Below are 25,606 nucleotides of genomic sequence, written 5' to 3' on the forward strand. Positions count from 1 at the left end.
TGTGCCAGTTCCCATCCTCAGCCATAAGAGCCCTTGCTTCTGTTCTCTTTCGGAACCTGCCACTGCCATGAGAACAAAGAAAGCCTAGCTAGCCTGGTAGAAGATGATCAGCCAAGTGGACCACAGCCAAACTGTTATATTCAAGGGTAGACATTCTAGACTAGCCAGCCACCAGCCAGCTGATCCTGAAATGTGTAAGAGATCCCAAGTGAGATGAGCACAGCCATCTACCCAACATTCACCTCACCACACATGCTTGAGTGTGCCCACTTGAGACCTGAAGAACCTTCCAGCTGACCCATAGACTCATGAACAGTAATTAATGTTCGGAGCCACCGGGATTTAGGGTAGCTTATTTTTGTAGTGAAAGCTAATGGATACACAGATATTAGTTCTTTTCCATTTATTCACTGAAAAGAAGGAGCTAACTGAATCAGTAAAAAGCTAATTGAAAATGTTACACCTTTTTTAAAGAAATTATTATTGATGTTTAGAAAGATCTGACAAATGCGTCTGCCTTTTCTTAAGAATTTGCATAGAATGGTGGAATGTGAACATTTTCCTATTCTGATTTGTTTTAAAAATCATAAGGGAACACAAAGTATCTTTGTTTTTTTGTTTGTTTTTGTTTTTGTTTTTTTGCTGGAGCCATTGGAGCTAACACATTTACTACCAGAGAAGAAACTTATACAAAAGACATTTTGCCAAAAGTCTGACTGTCCTATGCTTTTTGAAGGAAATGTTAAATTTATATAGAAAAAGAACACTTGACTTCCATTTCTGACATGATGGCAGAATAAATATTTTGAAAAATCTTTCAGTACTTAAAAAACATAGAATATAAAAAGTGCAATCTAACATTAAATATAATTTTTAAATGCATTGCTGAGCTGGCAAGATACTAAGGGAAATCTTCAGAGGCCAAAAATAAGAAAACATGAGTCCAGCAAAATAAGAGAGCTCTGGATTTGACAGCACTGGTCACCCAACCATGGAAATATGGCATTCTCAGTGAAAGGATGTATTTGGACCAAAAATTTCCTTTGGAAAGGAAGCTTATTAAAAGTGGGAAAAATAAGACAATAGTAATAAGTCCAAATATATCATTAATCACAATAAGTGTAAATGTACTGTACCTTTTCGTTTAAAGATAAAGACTGTCTCAAGACATTGAAAAAAACAAACAAAAAAACCAACTAAATGCTGGTATTTATAAGTACCATGCCTAAAATATAAGTTTAACATGGTTGAAAATAAAAAGTGAAAAATGTATATTAGCCAAATAATAATAAAAATAAGCTTGGTTGGACAAAACGTAAGAAATGACACTTTAAGATGAAAAAGCAGTACTACAAATTTAACAATGTCACTACATTTTGGGAAGAGATTCAAATATCCTGAAAGATACAACATTCTTGTGTGTATCTAAAAGTATGGCTTAACTTTATTTTTATAAAGCTAAAATTACCTGATTACAGGTAGGCGTTGACAAATGGACTTTTTCAGCAGGATATTTGAATGTAATGCTCTTTGTTTTTAATTGACCGAGCAGGTAAGTATTCAGGAGTGTGGAGCCACATACGTAAGTCCTACATTTAGTGTAATGTCTCTGTTCGATACTGCACTGCAAAATTGTTGAACACACGTTCTTTTCAAAGTCATGGAGAACATTTTACATAATGACCGTAGACTTTCCAGGTAGCTGAAGACATTGGAGGGTAGTGTAGTAGTAAGTAGCCTCCCCAATTCTCCTCTCCAAATGACATGAAATAAACTCACAGCTACTACATTTCTATGCAAAAGTACACCTTCTGCATTACCTGATAGAGGATACGGAGATTGCAAAATAATTGCAGAACCTGCAGTCCCCCACGCTCCTGGTCCTCGTGGCGCAGAGCTTTGCTGTGGACAAACACAGACTGAGGAAAACTGCTGGGAAGAAGAGGGATGCTGGCAAAGGATCCTGGGGAGGAGTTGGACAGACCTCCATAAAGATTAACTACAACCCAAATTTAAACACACTAAATAAGAAACTGGGCAAATCAGAGCAAGACTTCAGGCAAAAGGATTTTAAGGTACCTGTTATTTAAAGGGCCAGATCAACAATTTAGTGGGATAGTTTTACAAAGGCATAGCTTTTCAGAGAGGGGAACAAAGGTAAAAAGGAAGGAACAAGTGTTCTTTGGCAATTGAATAATGAAGTAGAAAAGAAGGAAAGGGGCTAAATTTTGGAATCTACAAAACAGAAGAAAACCACAATCTTGGAAGACTCACAACCATTTTTCAAATAAACAGGCGAGTGAACCAAACAAACCAGCTAAAAGTACCTGGACTTCGTCAGACTGACAGAAGAGAGCCCCCCAAATATTTTAATATCACAAAAGGAAAACAAAATCTGTACAGATCTATTGAAGAAAATCAGGAAATGAATTTCACATAAATCAACAACACAATCAGTTGGAGGAAAATACCTCCCCTGCCCTGAAAGACAACCAAGAAGTAGAAAAAACTGCCTCCATAACAAAAATTTAATATATATTCAACAAACATTTAAGTATATGATAACCTACTGTTAATCAATTTTTGAAAAACTGAAAATTAGAAATGATGGAAAAATGAAAAATAGTACTAAGTATTGAACTCAGGAAATAAATGGAAGAAAAGGCAAAAATATCTTAAAAACAAGGATAAATTAAAAGGCACCCAAGGGAAAGTAGACTCAAGTAAAAATTAATAAAAAGTATCAAAGAAAGACAGGAAAACCACCAAAAGAATACAAATGTCATAATGCAGCAAAACAGATCAGAGAGAAAGTAGTAGAAATGGAGACAGGTAATGAAGGAATCATATATGCATTATTTGACTCTGAAAGAGACAAAATAATGTATGGAATAATGTAATATTTAAAACTAAAATGCAAGACAATTTTCAGAAATAGAGAAAAACCTGAATCTTTCCACACTGAAAATACTTACAAGGGACAATTAACACCAAAAAGTCAACTCTGAGATTTTGCCTGTTTCAAAGATAATGATTAAAATCCTCAAGGCTTATAGACAAAAAGAACAAATAATCTAAATAGGAAAAATAAGTAGACTAGTATCAGGTTTTTTTTAACACCAACATACAAAGGAAGCAAGGCAACAATGGAACAGTCTATTATTATTACTATTATTATTAAACTCAGAGAAAGAAAGAAAAATTTAATCCTGCCTAAATATTACCCAAATCTTTCAAATAGCAAACAGCAAATGTAATAAAATATACACAATTACACAAGATTATGATGCAGTTCATATTCAATGTATCAGTCATAACAATAAATGTGAATGTGGTTAACTCACCTCATTAAAAAGATTTTCATTTTGACACCCAAAACAAAACCCAGCCATATACTACTTTATTACAGACACATCTAAAAATAAAGAGATTCAAAAATAAAGAGATGGACAAAATTATATCAAGCAAAAGGACACAGAAAGAGGGCAAGGGTCCTGATGTCAGACAAAGTGGAATTCGAGCCTCAAAACATTAAGTATAACAAAGCAGGACACAATCCACAATGAAGCTGTAATACTTGTGAGTATGTATGTTCCATATAACCCAGCAACACCCTTTATGAAATAAAACCTACAGGAGAAGCAAGAACACAGGAACCTACGAATAATAGTTGACTTCAATACATGACACTTGGCACAGGACAGAGCAAGTGGACGACATAATCAATAGGGTAGATCTTACGGTGCATATGTAAACTCTGTATCCTGACAGTAGAGATTACACATTCACAAATATCGATCGCGTATCAGTCACAGAGAAAACATCAGTTGCTTTCATAAAATGGAAATATGGCAAATAGCATTCTCTGATAACTATGCATTAATAGCAGAATTTCCTAACAAAAACAAAACATAGTAGGAGCTTTGGAGGAAATATAAATATGTTTAAAGAGACCAGGAGCAGATGCACTAAGTTTGCAGAGCAGTAGGGGAATGAATCTTCATTGCTGTCAAGATGACAGTGTTGTTGGGTTAAAAAAACACCCAAAAAACTGTCATATTAGAATTGAATAAAAAAATTTACCAGTTGTAATGCTCAATTCAGCAAACTTCGTATTTTTCCTACTGTGTGCCAAATACTGGGTGGTCGGAGATGAAAAAGCAACTCTTCTCTGCCTTGGAGAAACTCCCAGTAGACATGGGTGAATATTATAGTCATTATTACAGCTGCGGAATTGACCAAGTACTTCGGGAAAATACTCAGTGTCTAATTTAATATTATTACAGTTTTGTTGCTTGTGGAGGAGCTGGGTCTTCATATCAGGTGGAAGCTCTCTAAACCCTGTGCTGTTTTTCTTCTGTACCTTGTGGCCTGGATAGTGCAAATCCTTTCACAGACTGCATGGAGTTGGCATTCAGTACAATTACAACTCAACTAATGATTTCTATTTATCATGCTTTTGCAGTTTATAAGTATTTTCATGTCATTTTATTATTTATACTTTTATAACAATCTTTTAAATAAGAGATTGTAACCCCACTTGGTAAATGAGGACCTTCATCCGACGGGATCTTTTCTGAGCTAGCTTGCTTTCTGCCTAGGGATCCTTTCTTTTACTCATTTTGGGATAGCAGTGAGATGGCCAATTAAGTCTTGTTTTTATTTGTAACAAGTAACCTCTACTTTTTTAGTTACATGAGTTAGACTTGTTTATCTCAGACTGATTAGAAAGTACAAAATACGAAAGGGAGAAAATAAACATTTCCATAAATTCTGTCACCCAGGTGAGCCCTTTTCGTATTTTGGTTTATATTCTTGTTCTTTCTCTCCCTCCCAGCTCCCCATCCCTCCTTCGCTCCTTTCTTTCTTCTCTTTCATTTGCACCCTCTGTATGTATGTAATTAAAACTATTATATGTATCCACTGTTCTTTTATACCCAGTGTGATGATGGTACCAGGGACAATGATAAATGACAGAAGGCCTTGGAGATAGTGACTTTTGGTCTGGGTCTCAGAGAATAGGGAAGGATTTTTGACAGGCAAAAATGGGGAAGTCAAGCATGGTAGTCAAAGTTCTCTTACTAAAGGAACAGGGATAGGAGAATGTAGGTTGTGTTTGGCAAATGCGAGTAATTGTGACGATATTATTGTTCATCACATAATGGCACGAATAAGAACAATAATGATAGTGAGACTGAGTGCTTCCTATGGACCAGGCACTGTTCTAAGCTTATTACAGCATGCTAAACATTAATTGTTCAAAACTGTATGAGGTAGGTGCTGTTATTAATCATGTTACAGATAAGGAAAATAAAGCATAGAGGGATTAAGTAATCACTTCGTCCAAACGACCCCAAATTTCTAGGCTAGCCCTAATTTCAAATTTTGTTAAAAGTTTATTTACAGGGGATTGAATTGTTTTGTTGGATTTTATTGTTAGAAAAGCTATTAATGATAGATTTCTAAGGAAACCACAGACTCCAGTTTTCTCACTCTGAAAACCTGACATTTCACCAGTATTACAACCTGTTAAATTTTGTGGTACACAGTACTAAATTGAAATAGGAGTTCTTTTAGAAAAACAAATTATAGGCTTTAGGAGCCTTGTTTTTCTTATTTTTAGTGTATACTGGAGACTCAAAGAATGAGAAGGAAATGCATAATGAAGTTCTTTGAGTATGTCAGTAACGGAAGTCTCATGTGGGATCTAAGAGAGACCTCCATCTAAATGAGTTTTTATTGTATTGTACAATGCTGATGTTCCAAATGTATTATCCCAAAGGAACTTAGTGGCATTTTACTAAAGATAGTTCATGCCTTGCCTTCCTATATTTTTTATCTTAATTTGTCTGTGGTTAAATTTTTTTTTCAGTAACAGTGTGCCATAATACACTAGATTTATCAAATATCTTACATGTGATGGGCATTTTCCAAGCCAAGCATGTCTGAGCACCATGACAACTGTATTACCTCCATTTCCCAGATGAAGACACTGAGGTTTAAATTAGTAAAACGAAAACAAGTTAAAATTGAAATTTAGGTTTGCGCAGTTCCAAAACAAAGCTCGTTCATATTCTGGTCAGCAGTGCTAGAATTCTGGTTCTTTCAATACAAAAAGGGGCCATTGGAAAAAAAGAAAAACAAAAACAAAAAAAACACCCGGAAGGTTTTGCTCTTGGTTCTGATAGGAACAGAGGAAGTGCTTATTAGTCCTGAGCCTCCCCCAGTTTTTTTCATTGACGCTGCTGTCCTGCAGAGAGCTTTCCTATACAGAATAACCATAATGTCCTACAGCCTTCACGTTCCCAAACGGGAAACCTGAGAAGGAGCCAGTCTTCCTGTAAGCAACAGATGGTTACTGTTTAAATGAGGGTAAACTCTGGATCTCATCTGTGAAGTGATTTTAGGGTTTTGTGGGGTGGGTGGGTTTGGAGGGTTAGTCAAGGGAACAAGCTAGTCGCTAGATTTAGGAGGAGGAGGAGGAGAAAGAAGTAAACAAACCAAATTTGTCTGTAGCTTTTTCACTCTTTTATACTCTTTAATCACAGTCACATGGCAGGTTGTATTTTTCTGCCTCCTCCTCCACCTCAAATAGAGGGGGGAAGGATGAAGGGAGGGCATGGCAGGCTGTTGAAATTTGTAGTGTTTTGGCATCCAGCAAGTGAATTTTGCTGTGGGGTAAGTCCTGTGGCTTGTTTTCTGCCTTCGTGAATAGAGCCTTTCCAACTTTGCCAAGCCTACAGTTAATGCGGTCAAGGGATTTATTATGAAATGTACTAAATCTTGGCATGGAGCTAATTGCATATAACAAGAAGCGTGCTAGAGGCTTGGACCTGAAAAGTGACACATGCAAAAAGCATTCTCTTTCTGATGCTGCTGAAAGAGGTTTTGTGTAGGGGAATGTCTGCATGTCTGCGCTTATTGCTAATGAGGTAACCCTTCACCCAAAGTATATTTCTGGGTTACTTGTTAAAGTAAATGCAGAGTTAGTTCTCGTTCTCTGTCTTTCTCTCTTTCTCTCACTCATATTTACAAACAATTGGCAATTGAAGAACAAATATTTATTAACTCCAACTTCACTTCTAAAACTCTTACTATGTCATAAAAAACACATGCATGGCAGTTTAAATTACAGAATTATGACCTAGAATAATTCTTATGTAAAGGTTTAAAAGGCAACATGAGAAATTGTATTAGCTCAGGCTGCCATAACAAAATACCATAGAGTTGATGGCTTAAACAACACACGTTTATTTTCTCATAATTCTGGAGGCTGGAAATCTGAGATCAGGGTGCCACCATGGTGGGTCTGGCAAAAATTCTCTTGCTGGTTTGCACGTGGCTGAGTTTTCACTGTATCCTCACTTGGGGAAGGAGCATGGGGTATGGTGCAGGTGGGGGTGTGGAGGGCAGCAGGGGACAGAGAAGAAGAGGGAGAGGGAGAGAGAAGGTTCTCTGGGGTCTCTTCTAACAGCACTAATCCCATCATAGGGGCCTTCCTTGTGATCTCATCTAAACTTTATTACTTCCCAAAATCTCTATCTCCAAAACATCACACTGAGGGTTAGGGCCTCAACACATGAATATGTTATCTTGGTGGGGGGATGGGAGTGCACAATTCAGTCCATAGCAGAAGTATTTAAAGGGAAAGACAAATAACATATCTTTTTAAGCCCAGTGTATGTCCTTAACACTTTATTCATTTAAAAAAAATTAGTTTAAAAGTAGTAATTAAACAGTAAAAATTGAATATTTAAAAGAATTTTCTCCAAACTTTATTGGGATATTTATCTTTGTATTTCACATAACACCCTGATGTATGCATTGCATATAATTGGTGCTTAATACTTGTTTGGTACATTAAAAACTTAAACACTTTTAGCACTTTCTCACAGTACATATCTCATACACCTTAATTCACTGAAATATACAGAGATAAACCAGTAAAACTTGGTTTAATGGAACAGTAGCATCCTCTCTCGACTATTACGAGAAACATTTTTCTGCATAACAAAAATAAGTAACAAAAGCTGGTTAACAAGGTACATTTAGGTACTAAATGTAAAGCTTTATTTATATCTTCCCAGATTAGTAATGTTTGTGTGCATGTAAAGCTGCCATCCTAAATCATAAAATGAAAATGGGAAGAGAATGGTTGCAGTGGCTTCTCTCACATAGTTAACACTAATTTTTTGGTATTAGTGGTTTTTGAAGTGGCAATAATCCTGAGTTTAAAACAAAACAGTAGTGGCCACAGATTTCAATCCTGGCACAGCAGAAAGGAAATGTTGGAATGAAAGTTTTTGTGGCATTAAAAAAAAAAAAAAAAAACACTCAAAAACAGAACTGCAAAGAGATCATATCTATAATCTCTACATTTCTATAATCTCTATAAATTGTAAATTCATTAATATCTTAGGGCTTATCACATCAGTTTGAGTTTTTATCAAGTGCTGGATTGGCATTGATCAGGGTGATTTCAAAACCTGATGATTTACAGAGAAGGAATGGTTTGTTTGCTTGTTCATTCAGTCATTCAACATTGATTTACTGAGGTATTCCGGTGTTTGAGGCACCACATCAAGCACTGTGACTGATAGATAGACAAATCAGTGAATTTAACTGGGGTACTTAATTCTATAATTCTATATTTACTTAAGTAATATCCCGTAGAGTCCCTCCTGCATAGTATACAGTACTTTTCTGTGTCTTGTGACGGAAAACACAAACATCATTAAGAATGATGACATATTACAGAATTATACACTTGAAACCTATGAAATTTTACTACTCATTGTCACCCCAATATATTTTAATTAAAAACAAAAGAAAAAGAATGGTCTTTTTCAAAAAAGCTTTGTCTCATCAAGGGAAATACACATAAACACATAATTGCCTTTAGTTATTGACTTTAATCACTTGAGGTTTGGTGCCAGGTCTAAATAGAGGTTAACATTCAAGAGGAACATATGGCTTTCCAGAACATTCACTAAGTCTGGCATGTATTATCCCAGTAGTTTAAGTCCTTGCTACCTAAAGGGCGGTCCGAGAATCAGAAGCAATGTCATCACTTGAGAGAGTTTATTGGAAATGCAGAATCACAGACCTAATGAATCTGAGTCTACATTTTAATAAGAGTTTTACATGATTCATATACGTAGGTGTTGAAATTTAGGAAGCTTTAATACAAGGTTTAACTTGTATTCATAATTATATGACCTGAAATTTTATCTGATCTCATCACTGAGCTGTTTTATCTGCACATGTATTCTTTTAACAAGAATTTATTGAGTACAAAGATTTATTGAATGTGTACTAAGTATTGTACTGGAGCTGAGGACAAAAAAAGGAGAATAATTTTTAGCTATGGTTAGTAGTTTATAAATCTTATAACCTAGTAAAGAAGTAATGATATCAGTATGAATGGTAAGGAAACTTCAGAAAAATGATACCTGAACTGGACCTTTAAAGATTTGTAAGGATTTGTTCAGGATGAGAGGGAGATGTATCCCAGATTCTTTTCTCAGATTTCATTTATCTATGAACTTTTGAATAAGTGAATTACTAGAGATAGGTTGTTGAAAGTCTTAAAAATTAGGTAAGCTCCTAAATCAAACTTTGTATATTTGATGTAGTCTGTCAATGGGATAAGTATACTGCTTCTTAAGGAAATGTGATATAATGAGCATTGGAGTCCAGTGCGAGTAATTTTACATTCTGAGCCTCAGTTTCTTCATCTGTAAAGTGGGAGTATCAGTTCTACAAGGTTTTAATGAAGATTACAGGTGCAAAGAATTTAGCACTATGGTGCAAAGAATTTAGCACTATGGAGTCCAGTAAATTGTAACTATTATTAATGATTATAAGAACAGTTTTTTTCTTTACATAATGTTACTAATTTATATTAGAAAAAGGAAAATACAACAATGTGACACTTGTTTAAAGTAAAAATACTCCTCTATAATAATAAATAATAAAAAATCTTCCTTTGTAATCTAAGTCATGAAAAGATTAAAAATGAGAAATAATGAATCACAGTATCCCAAAATTGTAAAAGATGTTTCCACCTTTTCAAAGGTGAAATTTGCAAACTTAAGATTCTCCTTTGGCTCCAGATTCTGCCCTTTAGTTTTTATAGTCAATCCCGGGACAGGCCCTCTCTGTCTATACTAATGGGCCATTTCAGCCCTTCTTAATGAGGCTTCGCCCCAATGCCTTATAAATATTTGAATAGTAAATTTCTGTGAAGTGGACTCTTCACCATGTTGTGTGTGGGCTTCCCAAGAAGAAATACACGCACTTGTCCTTAGAGAAAATACGACTTCTCTTTCTCTTCTTCTTCTCCTTCTTCTCCTTTTTTTCTTTTTTTTAAATTTGGAAAACATATTTAAGTACCAAACTAACAAAGAGCAGATGAGCCTTTCTCACAAAACGAATTGAATTTGGCTTTCTCTAATTGGCAGAAAAGAAATGTTCTTTATACAGTGCTCAGCCCCTGGGTTCACTCCCTGTTCTGTAGCTGGAGCCTCACAGGACTTCAGGCAAGATGTCTTAGTGCCTTTCCGTTCCTATAAAATGACCATCTGAGAGCCCCCAGTTGAAGGCAAGATGGAAATGGAAGGTATTAAAATGAAGAAAGGAGAGAATGGTGGAGAGAACTGACTGCTGTGTGGCACAGTCAGAAATGGATAACAACAGAAAGTGGGCAGACATACAAAATTTGAGTCCCACAGTGAAATCTGCTACTCAAGGTAAACAGCCCTTTGTTGTTGCCTTTGGCAGTTCTTGAGAACCTTGTCGTGTTAATGTAGTTATTGAAATTGAATTTGGAAATTGTAATGTTGCTCTCATATTTCACTTAAAAACAGTGCTAACTCCCACCTTGAAAGGGATCACATATATCTCATAAGCAGGGCACAGCTAATATTTTAGTAACCCCACAAGAAGGATAGTGAAACGAAATACTGTAAAAGCACAACCGACCTGCATTTTCTTTTCCCACCTTACTTGCAGTGAGATTCATAATGTAAAAATAACCCAAACTACCAAGTTCTCTTTATAAATGCCCAAATGGTACTCATTGTGTGTCAGAGATCACCCTGGGTCTCTGTGACCTTGGCAACATTTCAGGGGTTACATTTTCACATGGATCACTGTTCTTGAACACTTTCTCCAATGTATTGGCACAGATCAGCTTTTCTTAAAACAGTCAGCATTTATACCTCTTTCTCCCACCTATTTTTCCTCACTAAACATAGCCATTACAGCCTTTATAAAAGAAAGAGATAAGAGATGTATAGAGAGAGTGGGAGAGAGCAAGAAGAGGAAGAAGAATAGAGAGAGAAAAAGAGAAAGAAAGGAGCCCTTATTACTGTCTATGAAGAAATTTCCATACAGGCTCAGAGCTGGGTTGTGATACCTGATCTTAATTCACATTTGTCCCTTTTTGTATTTTAAAGGAATGAATGGTTCTTTAAGGATTTCTTTTAGAGAATAGTTTATATTGCTTATTGCCCCAATAGAAGTTTAAACTATATTTGTAAAACAGGACACATATTTTTCCTTCACATATCTTTTGATCATTTTTCTAATAGGGAAAATTTATTGATTATTGACATTTGGTTATTTTGGAATTATTTGAAGGAAGTAAACTTGTATTTCTTTAAACTTGATAGTCTTAGGCACTGAATAATGAGAGAGGCTGCTAGTTCTTTTTTGTTCTTTCACATTTTAGCATAATTCTTTAAATGCTATATAGAGTCCTTTGATCATGATTGGATTTTAAAAATTATATTAAATCCATGATGAAACTACTAATGTCTCCCTCTTGGTTCACTGAGGATTAGGCAGAACAGTTATTCTGGAAGTACCATGATACAGAAGAATAATAGTAGAAAAGAAAATAGTTAATATCAACGTCTTAAGTTCTTTAGTGTAACTTCTCATTGGAGAGACTTGGTAGTTTCAGGTCCAACTTTTAATGTAAACAAGTATCACAAAATTCTTTTTTTTCCTCTTGGTTTTACAGTTGTATAGCTGGTCCAAAGTTGAAAATGTTTTTGTTCTTGAAAGAAAAATATCCCTCATTGCTTAGATTAATGGTGCTTTAAGACATGTTTATTCAAAGGTGGCAGCTAAGAGGAGAATAGGCTAAATGCTCTACATTAGAGATCATTGTATCATATACAACAGATGCAGCCAGTGGACTGTTTATAGAGCTGCCTTCAATTTTTCTTTGATTTATTATCTATGAAAAATTGAAATGTGTTGTCTTTATTTTTCTTCTTTCAACAAAAATAGGGAGATTATAGAGAAAAAAAATCTGTTAATTCCAGACAGCAATTCCTGAATAAGGCTTAGTCAGCAGTATTTCATCATTGACGTTAAATTATATATTCAGGTCCTTTCATGAGTTGTTCCACCAGGCAGTTGGATCAAGAAAAATTATCTTGATTTGCTGTTAGAGACAGCTTGCAGGTATATGCTATAATCCATTGGTAAAATTTGAGTCTATTGCACTTAAGAGTCATCATGAAAATACATGCTGGTGTTAATAAAGTGTGTGTGATATTTGTCTTTTTTGAAGTGTATCAAAAACTGTGCTGTATATGGCACTTAATTTTTAAATAAAACAATCAGAATTTTTCCTAAACTGCTGTTTCTTTTGTGTTCAGTTACTGGAAATCATCATATGAGCACTCTAAGAAAGGCAAATATGATTTCACTGTATGCTTTATTTAATGCTAAAATGTGACACAAACATGTTAATCATAAAAGGAAAGGAAGTTAACCTGTGTCTGTTTGTGGGGTTCCTCAAGAGAGCTGCTTGTTGGCATTTGAGTTGAATTCTATTGATGACATACATATATTTTCACATGTTTTTTGTGACCACTGTCACGAGTATTTCTTTCTAGGTGTAACTAGCGATCTTTTAACAAGGATAGTCGTAAAGACTTTCTACGTGTACACATTTATTTATTTACTTATTTTTATTTTTTTGGCATTCAGTATTATATTAATTTCAGGTGTACAGCATAGTGGTTAGACATAAATTTACAAAGTGATCTGCCTCACTAGTATCCACCTGGCACTATATATAGTTTATACAATATCACTTACCACATTCCCTATGCTTTACTTTACATCCCCATGATTGTTTTGTAACTATGAATTCCTATTTCTTAATCCCTTCACTTTTTCACTTTGTCCTCCAACCCCCACTCCCATCTAGTACCCCAAAAAATCAGTACCCATCTGACATCATGCATGTTATTACAATATTATTGACTATATTCCTTATGCTACACCTTACATCCCCATGACTAACCAATTTATGTAACAACCAGTTTGAACTTCTTAATCCCTTCTTCTTTTTCACCCACCCCCAACCTCCCGTCCATCTGGCAACCATCAAAATGTTCTCTATTTATAAGTTTGTTTTTTGTTTGTTTATTTTGTTCTTTATATTCCACTTATAAGTGAAATCATATGACATTTGTCTTTCTCTGTCTGACTCAGTGATAGAGTTGCTGAGTAGAGTAATCTTGGTTGTAGGGTCTTGCTTTTCATTACATTGAATATTTCGTGCCAATCCCTTCTGGCCAGCAAAGTTTCTGTTGAGAAATCAGCTGGTATCTTATGGGAGCTCCCTTGTAGGGAAGTAACTGCTTTTCTTTCGCTGCTTTTAAGATTCTGTTAGTTTTTTAACATTTGGTATTTTAATTATGATGTGTCTTGGTATTGGTCTCTTTGGGTTCAGCTTGTTTGGGACTTTCTGCATTCCTGGGCTTATATGTCTATTTCCTTTGCTGGGTTAAAGAAGTTTCTATCTTTATTTCTTCAAATAGGTTTTCAGTTCCTTATGCACTCGGTTCTCCTTTTGGTACTCCTATAAAGCAAATTTTGGTATGTTTGGTATTGTCCCAGAAGTCCCTTAAACTTTCCTTGTGTTATTGAATTTCTTTTTTCTTTTGGGTATTCTGATTGGTTGTTTTCTGTTACCTTATGCATATCTTCTAAACCACTGATTTGATTCTCTGCTTCATCTAATCTACTGTTTCCCTGTAATATAGTCTTTATTTCAGTTATTGTATTATTTATTTCTGACTGGTTCTTTTTTATGTTTTCTATCTCGATTTTTATGCTTCCTATTTCTTGGTTGAAGTTCTCCCTGAGGTCAATGAGCATCCTTATAACCAATGTTTGGAATTCTGCATCTGGTAAATTGCTTGTCTGCATTTTATTTAGCTTTGTTATATTTTTTTATTTGGGATTTATTTCTTTGTCTCCACAGTTTGGTTGCCTCCCTGTGCTTGTTTCTATGTATTAGGTAGGGCTGCCATGTCTCCTGGTCTTAGCAGAGTGGCCTTATGTAGTAGGTGTGTTATGGGGCTCAGTGGTACAGTCGTCCTGGTCACCTGAGCATACACTGCAGGTGTGTCCCTTGTGTGGGTTGTATGTGCCCTCCTGTTATTGTTGAGCCTTGGTTGCTGTTTGCACGTCAATAGGAGGGATTGACCCTCGGGTCAATGCTTGTAAGGACTGGCTGTGACTACAGTGGAGGAATTGTAGTACAGGGGCTGGCCCTACAGAGCAGGAACCACCTCAGCAGGGCTCTGGTGCCTGCCCAATCCTCCCCTGGGATGTGTCATGCTTGGAGGCCAATGGGTGATGTTCTATCTCGCTTTGAAGTTGGCCACTGGGTGCGCCACTCAGGGCCACCTGACAGGGGACCCGCTGCAGGTCAAGTTTAGCCACAGCCCATGCCCCACCTGGGGCCACCCAAGAAGTGCCACAAAGCAATCTGAAGATGGCTGCCACTGGTGCCATGCTTGGAATTGCCTCCTGAGGCCAACCCACAAACCAAGGCTGGCTGATACTAGTTCTGGGCTTAGGGCTACTCAGCCAGATGTATGGGACATGCTCAAGCCAGATGCTGCTTGTCTGGGTTCCATGAACCTTTGAGACAGTCCCTAGGAATGTCTGCAGTATGAGCTAAAGCAGTGGTTTGTATGAAAAAGCTACTGAAAGCACCTTGGGTGTGCCTAAAAGTTGGGTGGGGCAGGGTCTCAGAATCACCAGGGCATGGTGAACGAATGGTGTTAGTCAGCTTGATACTCAGATATGGTGGCTGGCTACCTGTGTCTGCATGCAGGGAGGGGGAGGGCTCAAGAAAAAAACGATGGCTTTAGCCAGCTCCTCTGTCTGGGAGAAAGCTGCCCCTCCAGCCCTCAACCAGACAACTCAGTTGCCCCTGCTACCATATGTCCCTGTCACCTCTCCAGCTGCTGCCCCAGTGCTGGAGTTCAAAGTGAGTGAGTCTGTCATTGGGTAAGTCCATGTGCCGTCCTTTTAAGAGGAGCGCCTGGGACTCCAACTGTCTTCCTTCTCACTCAGGCACAATCTCCGCTGGTTTTCATAGCCAGAAATTGTGGGGACTTCTCTTCGTGTCACTCAGACCCTAGGCTGGGGAGCCTAGTGTGGCACTGGGACCCCTTGCTTCTTCATGGGGACCTCTACAGCTGAGATATACCTTCTGATTATTAATGGTCACACGCAGGTGTGAGACCAACCCATTCCACATTTCTTCCCCTCCTACCAGTCTCGAGGTGGCTTCTTCTGTATGTCCTTAGTTATAAGGCTTTGGTTCAGCAAGATTTCAGGTGATTCTCACTGATGGTTGTTTTGTAGTTTAGTTGTAATTTTGATGTGGTTGTGAGAGAAGGTAAGTACAGCGTTTACTTTGCCATCTTGACCGGAACCTCTGTAGACATTTATTTTTTATTTAATGATTTAGTGTTGATAAAAAGCTCTTTGGAGATTCATATATATATCTTCAAGTAATACTAACTCAAATGAGAAAAATGGATAATATCTTTAGAGAGTTGAAAAAAATATCCTCTTGGTTTGTTGATGTTTTCAGTTTAAAATTAGTGATATATATGGCTGTGCTTGTATGAATAGCCCATGAGTACTATATTTTTGACAGTTAAATCTAGGCTTGATAGTCAAAACATCTGTTCCAGTACATAAACAGAAAAGATTGGGAATAAGGTTTTTAAATTGACATTTGGTAGTCAGTTTTATTTGATTGCTCTTCTGATACTCGGAGCTTGCTTTATCTAAATATGAAAGTACTAAATTAGCTCTAATTTGAGCATGATCTTTTTTCCCGTCAATTTATTATGAATATCATTTCTATAATATTTAGGAACTTAAGCTCAAAATTAAAAAAAAATTATACAGCTCTCTCAGGTGTATTTGCAAATATAATATACCCATGAACTGATTCTGCAATTTAAATGAGAATGTAAACATTTTGAAAAAGCTAACTATGTAGTTATAATACATTTTTTTTTTTGCATATTTTAGGTTACATTAATTAAGTTTCTAGAGTTTTGCTGGTCTTATTTTATTCATTTGTCCCAGTAAGTAAAATTATAGCTATAAGCAAATGCTTGCCAAAAATGGTTGGCTCTTAGAATATTAGAATACGTTACAAAATGATCAAGTGTCAAAACTAAGACCCTATTGTATGGAGAGTATTGGACCAATGAATTAACGTAAACTATATCCTGAATCAAAATAAGTGAAATGAAGAGATGGTACTGATTTGAAAGATTGGGTATCCCTTACATATTTATGGTTTTATATAGTAGGCGATATTTATGAAAGTGTGATTTATTGATGCCTTGGCTTGCTCATCAATTTGAAAGGGTTGTAGGGAAACCTGAGATATTTTACCTGATAGGATTTCCCTGCTTAAGTATCAGCCACTCAGAATGGGTTTGAGGCCTCAACCTTATTTTCCTAAAGCTTTCTGATAAGAGCTGCTTATGGAGAGTGGGATTTAGCCTCCCATCTGAAACGACGTGATACGGCTTTTGCCCCAGCTCTTCCTGCTTATGTAGGAGGACCTTGAGTGGACTCCAAAACTTCATGTGCACCCAATGCAAATAAGTGATAGTAATGTTTATTCCTGCATGACTCATGGAGATTCAGAGTCATTGTAGATGATGTGATATGTTTCAAGGCATTTGGGAGTTTTGGCTGGTAAGGCATTATTCTTATGTCTTTTAATCACCCAGAAAACTATAGCATTTGTACCTGCCAACTACCTTTTTCGGCATCCTCCACCCTCAATGTGTTTGTTGTATTTTAGTAAAACAAAAAAAAATTGAAAGAAGGTAAAAGTCATCTATAAACTTGTATATTTCTTTCCAGTCTTTTGTCTATACATTTTAAATAAGAATTAAAAGCAATAATGTATAAATTCTTTTGCATGTTACTTTTTACATGTAACATCATAAGTGTATTTTTTTCAAAATTTTTTTAAACGTTATTTTTGATGGATATATAATACGTTCAGCCAAGGAAACATACTGTGGTTTACTTAACTCTTCTATACTTAGATGTTTTGATTGTTCTAGTTCTTGATGTTATAGATAACTGCTGTAAGAAACCTCTTAATCTGTATAATCTGTTCTGATTTTGGCACATAATGTTAATATTGGTTCTTAACCTTGGAATTACTGAATTAAGGGGTAAGAGTACTTCAATGCTCTTAATAATTACTAAGAAATTATTTTCTGGAAGATTTTAAATGTAGTTTAAGTTTGCCCCTGGGCTAGGTAGGCATTGGCTTTTCATTCTTTAAACACTCATTTTCCAAGGTCTTGTTCTTTCAAAAAACGTTCCCGGACTTCTCCCAATACATTTAGCAAGGACCTCTCATTTTTCCCAAGTGAATATGGACTCCTCTCCCCCAAATTTATTAATTTAATTTGAAAATTTAATATATTATCCTAAGATAATAGCAATTACAGTTGTATTCGTTTCCTGAAGCTGCTGCAGTAAAGGAGCACATGTTAGTGGCTTAAAACAACAGAAATTGATTCTTTTATAATTCTTGAGGCCAGAAATCTGAAAACAGTTTCACTAAGGCTAAATCAAGGTGTCAGCAGGCCCATGCTCCCTCTGGAGGCTCTGGGGGAAAATCCATTCCTTGTCTCTTCCAGCTTCTGGAGGCTGATGACGTCCCATGACTTGTAGCCACATTGCTCCAATCTCTGCCTCCATGGTCACATTACTTCCTCCTTTTCTCTGTGTGTGAAATCTCCCTCATCTCCTCTCTTAAACAGACACTTGTGATGGTGTTTAGCGTCCACCTGGATAATCTAGGATAATGTCCCTATCGCAAGATCCTCAATCACATGTACAAAGTTCTGATCATTTAAGGTAACATTCACAGGTTCCAGGTAATAGGACCTGATGTCTTTGGGTGCCACCATTCAACTCTGTACAATAATTTATTACTAATATTAGTAAGATACTTTGAATAATAAGTTGGATTTTTCTTTACATCTTATGTATTATTTAGAGAAAAATAATTGATACTACTGGGACATTATACAGTTGAATATGAAGTGTGAATATGAGTATAAAGATGTGTTATCTCTAACTAAGTAGTATTCTCTTACTAGTATTGTATGACCTGCTATTAAAGGTGGTATATTTATATTTATTGAGATGTAACAAAAGAAGGGTTGATATTTTATAATTGGTATTCAACAAACTTTTCATTAGAAACGTGAAATTTCCTAATTCAAGTTAATGAAAAAATTACTGAGAAAATTAATAATTGTCACTGACAAAGTTAAGCAAAATATTAAAATTTGTTTTTGAAATGGGAATGTTTCTACTGGAGTTAAATTGGGCATAAATTGCTTTGATGTCAACTAAGTTTCCTTATTCATCCACACACGTGCAGTTATAGTTTCAGGTATATATTTCTGACAATCTCTCCCAGGCTCAGAGGTTGCTATTCAAATTGCTACTGTACAGTTCCAGAAAAATAGCAAGTTGTCATTTCTACACCCCAAATATGACAGAGGAGCTCAGGGAAAGTGGGAGAAAAGGCAAGGGTTAGAAATAACCTGCCAGTTCTAATCTTCAGAACCTTTGCATAAACAAGATTGGAATGAAAACAGTGTCGCTTTTTTTTTTTTTTTTTTTTTAAGTTTGGAAACCTGTAACTTATCCAATCATAACATTCCATACTGAGTGCATGTACACTTTCAGAAAGACACCACATTGTAATGCACTAGTAGGTCCCCAAATCTGCTTCAGTACTGGCTTTGTGTATAACTTGAACTTCAGACATCAATTGGCTAGATGGTATATTTTTATATTGCATCCAGTAAAATGGAAAGACAAATAGCCAGCAAAATATAGTTAGCATAGCAGTAGTAACTTTTAGGAACATTTTACATGTTAATCAGAATGTTAGGTTCTGTATTTATAATTCAAAATATTAAAGGTATTTAAGTTTTCATGTGTAGACATAAATATGTAGATACTTTCAGTGCTTAGGATCAGCTAAATACAAAGGAAGTATGTTGAAAACGGCAGAGTTCTGAGAAAAAGAAAAATAAACAAATTAAACAATGAAAGAAGCCCATAGCCTAAACGTATTTTGTTCAAGAATGCAAATGGCTATAGTATCATTTGAGGCCGTAGATGGGACAGTAAAGAAGCTGTCTGTATGTATTTGCATGGAATATCAAGAATATCAAGAATATCAAGTAATAAGTTATTTGATTGCTTCCTAAAGGCATGGAAACAATTTTGCTATATTGTTATGGCAAATGTTGGAACTCAAATAGCTTAAAAAATAGAGTATGCTTCTAGATTTATTCAAAATATGCTCCTGGTCCACATCTCTGGAATCTGAAAGACAATTTGCCAAAAAACAAAGCAAAACAAAATAAAACAACACAACCCCAGAATAATTAAAATAATCCTTAAAAAGTTGTCTGAAGAGTGTCAAACCTCCATGATCCTGTCCTGTGCACATCCAAATGAAAAGTAGAAGGAGATCTTGTAACATTCATGGGCTGAGAGCCTGGAACCCCTTGGACAGAGGCCGGTTAGGATACTTGGTTGTCGGCACCTGTATGGACTGGGTAGGGAGCCTCCCCTGAAACTCACAAGAGTATTCTCTTCCTCTTGGATACACAGGGCATAGAAAAGGTCCAGTGTTTTTCATATTGAGTGTTGTGACCCACTGATGGGGTTATGAATCAAATGAGTTTCAAATAACAGTTAAATAGATTAAAGTAAGAAAATATCAGAGTGTTTCACATGTAAGGATAAGCATGGTTTTGCGAATTTTTTGTTTATATTATGTAACGTAATGTACAAATCCTCTATTAACCTATTTTGAGATCACTCTCATTAGTAGGACCAGGAGCATATTTTGGGAGTGCTCCCAAGTGCTGAACACTCCTGGACCTTTGTGTTAGATCTTGGGAGGGGTAGAGACATTCTCTGGCAGTTTGGTATTGGTGGTAAATGGGGTGGGAGCAGATGCAGAATGAGCCGCAGTGATAAACTGTATGTAACATGACTGGGAGATTCCCCCCCCCCCTCTATTCTTGATTCACGACCCTGAAATTGTGGACACAGTTAACTCTAAAAGTTGTCTGTACTCCAGGAAATAGAATCTAAAACAGCAATGATACCCATCAAATTGGACAAAACAAACAACCCCCCAACATCTGATATCCCCAACATTGGCCTAAATGTGGGAAAAGAGGAATAATTTCCCATCATTGGAAAGCAATTTCACAAATATTGGTGAAGTGGAAGACGTGTCTGTGTATCCTCTGACCCAGCACTTCCATGGCTGTGTGTCTGCCCTGGAGGAAGGAACTCTCTTGCATGTGCACACAAACACTTGTGCTATAGTATTCATTGCACCATTCATACACGATACATCAAGATTTAGACTTACGTATGACTATACATGATATAGACAGAGATATCTGATCTTGGCTATACTCTGCTTTATTTCAAAACTGGAATGGTTAAGAATGTACCCAAAATGCTTTGATTTTTTTTTTCTTGTTTATTCTCAATTCACTCTGCAAACTGCGTGTGACTGTGTGTGTGTAAAGAAAAAAAACTGACCATCCTCCTGTTGAGGAACAAATAATAAAGTGAGGCTTATTTATTCTGTAAATAATCTATAGCACTTGGAGCAAATCAGTTACATCTACCTGTACCAATGGGAGTATAGAAAAACAAAAGTATGAAGAATTCATATAGTTTAATGCTATTTATGTAAAACTTCAACCCACAAAATACAATAAATAGTATCCATTATGTCTAGGAGTTTGTATGTATTAAAATAAAAAGGCTGAATGGAGAGAATATTCTGATGTCCAACTGGACATCTTAGAATGAGTTTGTGTATACCGGTATCTCTACGGAGTCTTATGGTTTCTAATTTCTGTTTGCTTTTGTTCTTGTGGCTCTTTTATTATCATGTTTCATATAGTCTTAACAATGTAAACTGTCTCAGAAATGGTTTTTTTAAAAATTAAGATGACATATTATTTCCATAAAAAAGTATATTCCTGCACGGTTGTATATTGCTTACTTTTTTTGAAAATTCAATCATTTAAAATGTAATTGGGGTCCAGTATTTTTAGCAGAATTCAATAGTGAATTTCATAAAGCAAATGCTTAGTCTTATGAGCTGAGTTGTGTCCCCCAAAATTTATGTGTTCAAGTCTAACCCTCGGTACTTCAGAATATGACTGTACTTCGAGATAGGGTCTTTAAAGGGGTAGTGAAGTTAAAATGAGGTCCTTGAGATGGGCCTTAATCCATTATGACTGATACCCTCATAAGAACAGGAGATTAGGACACAAATTACAGAGGAAGACCATGTGACAATACACAGAGGAGAAAGTGGGCATCTGGAAGCTGAGGAGAGAGGCCTCACAAGAAACCCACTCTGCCAACACTTTGAGCTTCTAGCCTCTAGAATTGTGGGAAAATAACTTTCTATTTTCAAGCCACCCAGTATGTAGTATTGGTTAGAGCAGGAAACTAGAAAACTTAATACACTTGCTAAAGTGAATAAATATATCCATATTTATCTTTTATTTTGTAAATGAACTTTTAAAAACTGGCCATTTATATGCTACTGAAATATGGAATATATTAAGGAAATTAAAAGATGTTAGCCGTGTGTTCTATACAATAATACCTTATGTTTATATGGTTTTGTAGACTTTGAATACAATGCCATACATCATTTCATTGGCTAGAAATCCGACACCAGTGACTTACATTAAGATACATTCCAGGTAATGGCAACATTTCATTATATATTACAGCTCTGTAATAATAATTCGTGGTTGTAAGAGTGACTTGAAGTACTAGTACTTTCAGGCACTTTGCCTCCTCAGATTTAATGTTAATTTTGTACTATTATTCTAAAAAGTGGTAAACAATGTATATTAATATGGTAGCAAGCAAGGAATTAGAATGTCGGGTTGGCTCAAATTGCTCATTCCTTACATTAGGTATGCTAAATATTATTTACTGCATTGGCTTTGCAGTAACTAGCCGTGCAGGTTTCGGTTCAGCCACCCGAAGTGATTTGTGAATTACTAGTAAGAGAAATCAAAGATTATAAAATTGTGATCAATGGTGAAACATTTTCTTTTGCTTCTAAAGTGAAAGATGTAATAATAATGTAAAACATTGTTTTTTCTAGTAGCAAGCATGGAGGTAAGTTCTCTGAGGTTTCAAGACAGATTGTGAAACTTAAATATGAAAAGTTTGGTTTTGAACCTACTTACTTCTTAGCATTTGTTGGTTTTATTCTACAATGTGGCAAATATCAGAAAAAGCAAGCTTGGATTATTGCATTCCTCTATTATTTGTTCATGTTCATCTTCCCTCAAAATTCTATGTGTTTATTTCAACTAATACAAGAAAATAAAAGCAGTATTTTATATGAAATAGTCTGCTCTCAATTTTGAGTATTCTATTTTTAATAATGCTGAGCTTTAAAAGTCTTGGAATCTTTAAATGATCCCTGTTATTGGCAGACATCATGAGAATTGTTTTGGAAATGTTTTTAAAAATAAATTTCTTCACTTAACTCATGTACTATTTGTGAATTGTTTTATAAGCAGTGTCCAAAGATGGGGATATTTTTCCTTTAGTTTAAGGTGGTAGTGATTATAAGAGTGTCGTGAATTTCTCACCACACCTAACAGCATGAGTTAATTTAGATGAATTTTCTTATTTTTATTCATTAAATAGTAAATTGTTTCATTTTCATTGGACTACTTTAAACTGACATAGCAAATTTCCCAATTTGAATCATATTTAGAACATACAGATTTTATTACCATTTTCTATTGCTTCTGTAGCAAAGATAACTGATTACTAACACAGAGTAGTTAATAGTTTAAAAACAGTAGATTTTATAATCAATTTATAGCCTAAAAATAACTCTTACAACTACATATTATTTATACAGATTAATCAGTGAAAGTTAATCTACCATGTTTCCCCGAAATTAAGACCTATCCAGACAATCAGCACTAATGCATCTTTTGGAGCAAAAATTAATGTAAGACCCAGTCTTATTTCAATATAATATAGGACCAGGTCTATATACTATAATATATAATATAACATAATATAACATAACATAACATAACATAACATATATATATTAAATATAGTAAATATAATATAATATCGGGTCTTATATTAATTTTTGCTCCGAAAGACGCATTAGATCTGATTGTCCAGCTAGATCTTATTTTTAAGGAAACATGGTACTAGATTTTCCATTGATTTGGATTATATGAAGATCAGGCTTCTTTTGATTAATAAGAGCTTACATTTACATAGCCTTCCTTCAATTTCCCCCTTTAATAAACTCCATTATACATGTGCCCGAAAGGTAGTTGGTGTGATCATGTTGCCAGTTCTGCATCCTTTGCATTGCTGGAAGCTTTGGTGCTGAGATCTCCTTACATACAATGCCTACCTACCTCTGGCTGCCACAGTTTACCTAAAGGTAGAATTCATCACAGCCGGCCATGTGGAGGGCAGGGAAGTACATCTCTCTTCCTGATTTTCTTTGCATTTACTTTTCCGTTTTGATGGAAAATTTGGAATTTTTACATTTACTAAGAGGGCAATAATGTATTTTACAGTTTAAATAGTAGAGTGTTTATATATATATATATACATATATATATATATATATATGTATATATATATATATAATATGCATTTATGTATTTATTTATTTTTTACTGTTCATTCTATTTTCTCACTGATAGCAGAAATTTATTTGTTTTGGGAATTAAACTACAAAGGAATATTTAAAGGGTAATAAAATTAACAAAGTAATTTTGGTGATTTTCAAGAAGCATTTCACAGCTAAGATTTGTTCTGGTCAAGGAAACTCTTAGTTTCTGCTCAGCCAAGATTTTTCTCTTCTAAAAAGTATTTGGCTGTAATTCACATTATCTCCAGTGACTCCACTTTTTCCTGGCTGCTAAAGTTAAATAACCCTTCAGATTGATATTTTGTTTCTGTAGATATTTTGATAAATCAATCTGTTTTGAGTCAAGTCTAGCTGAGTTGGGAACCCAAATGGGTAAATGCCTTGAAAATAACTCTGGAGACCAAATTAAAACTAAAACCTTTTTTGTTGTTGTTATTTTGGTTGATATTTGGTATTTTTGTTATGTCAAAAAGCCCAGTTCACATACCAGTGCATTTCAGACCAGACATTTATTTGAGTTTTATATGGACAAAAAGCATGTAAAATAGTCATACTTGAGGGACAACAGCCAAAAGCAAACGCATTTCATGACTCATTAGTAGTCTTCCCAATTGCTCATCCAAGACAGGCACATCCTTTCATTTAGCATCTCTGGCTTGATCTGTTAGTGCTGAATTAAGCACTTGAGGGTAATCATATATGTTTTATTTTCAATTTTTAGGACCGAGCTCACATTTTGACTCCTCCATACAAATAAGGTCTTTTGTATTATAATTTAGTCAATTTATGGATTTTGCAGAGCAATTTTTATATTACAATCCCCGCCAGGATTATCCCACCCATATCCAGGTAAATATCTCAGAGTATTTGGTGTGCTGAGTACCTCCCAGTATGTTTACTCTACAGCCCTCAGCTCAGATCAGGAACTCTAGGTTTGTAATACACAATCAGTCTCGTGCAAAGGTTTTTCAGTGCACATGGCTTGCCCTGTTCTAGACCTGCTGCTTTAGAATTTTGGAGGTGGTATCTTGCAAGGCATGTGCGTTTTGGAGAAGCTCGTTATATTGTGACACACTCCCGTGGTGAAGAAACTGATTACCACATGACTATACCATAAACTCTGAAAATATGTTATTGGCAATGCTCCTGTTTTAATGAGATGAAGGCATCTTCTGTGGTTTCTAACCCAGAATGGCATTGCCCATGACAAGTGAAAGGGAACCCGGCTGTATTAACAAGAAACAAAATTAGTCATTCGGAATTAAGTCACTCACTCAGGTAATGTTTATTTGGGTGCCTATTATGTGCTAAAAGCATTAAGGATTCAATATGCAGGCCACAAACATAATGCTCAGTTTTTTCTCTCCAAAACTCATTTCTTCCCCATTCCTTCTTTACCTAACTAACTCGCCTATTAAGACATACATCAGGCAATACCATCTTTTTTTTTCCATGAAGCTCTTAGCAAAGCCTCTAGGTAGAATTAGCGGCCACCTT

General features: G+C 35.6%; 1 protein-coding gene across 3 annotated transcripts in view; it reads left to right on the top strand.

Moving 5' to 3' along the window:
- Positions 1-25,606, top strand: part of BMPR1B (bone morphogenetic protein receptor type 1B) — a 371,022-nt gene that overhangs the window by 107,285 nt on the left and 238,131 nt on the right. The window contains exon 1 of one of the 3 annotated variants that reach the window (XM_074323315.2): positions 6,322-6,340. The exons of the other annotated variants lie outside the window; for them this stretch is intronic. The gene's annotated coding sequence lies outside the window, so the exon portion shown is untranslated. Of the gene's footprint in view, positions 1-6,321; positions 6,341-25,606 lie in introns of those variants that run through there. 3 annotated transcript variants of the gene reach the window in all.

Source organism: Rhinolophus sinicus, chromosome 1, assembly GCF_057876585.1.
Source record: "Rhinolophus sinicus isolate RSI-liver-muscle chromosome 1, RSI-T2T, whole genome shotgun sequence".
NCBI lineage: Eukaryota > Metazoa > Chordata > Mammalia > Chiroptera > Rhinolophidae > Rhinolophus > Rhinolophus sinicus.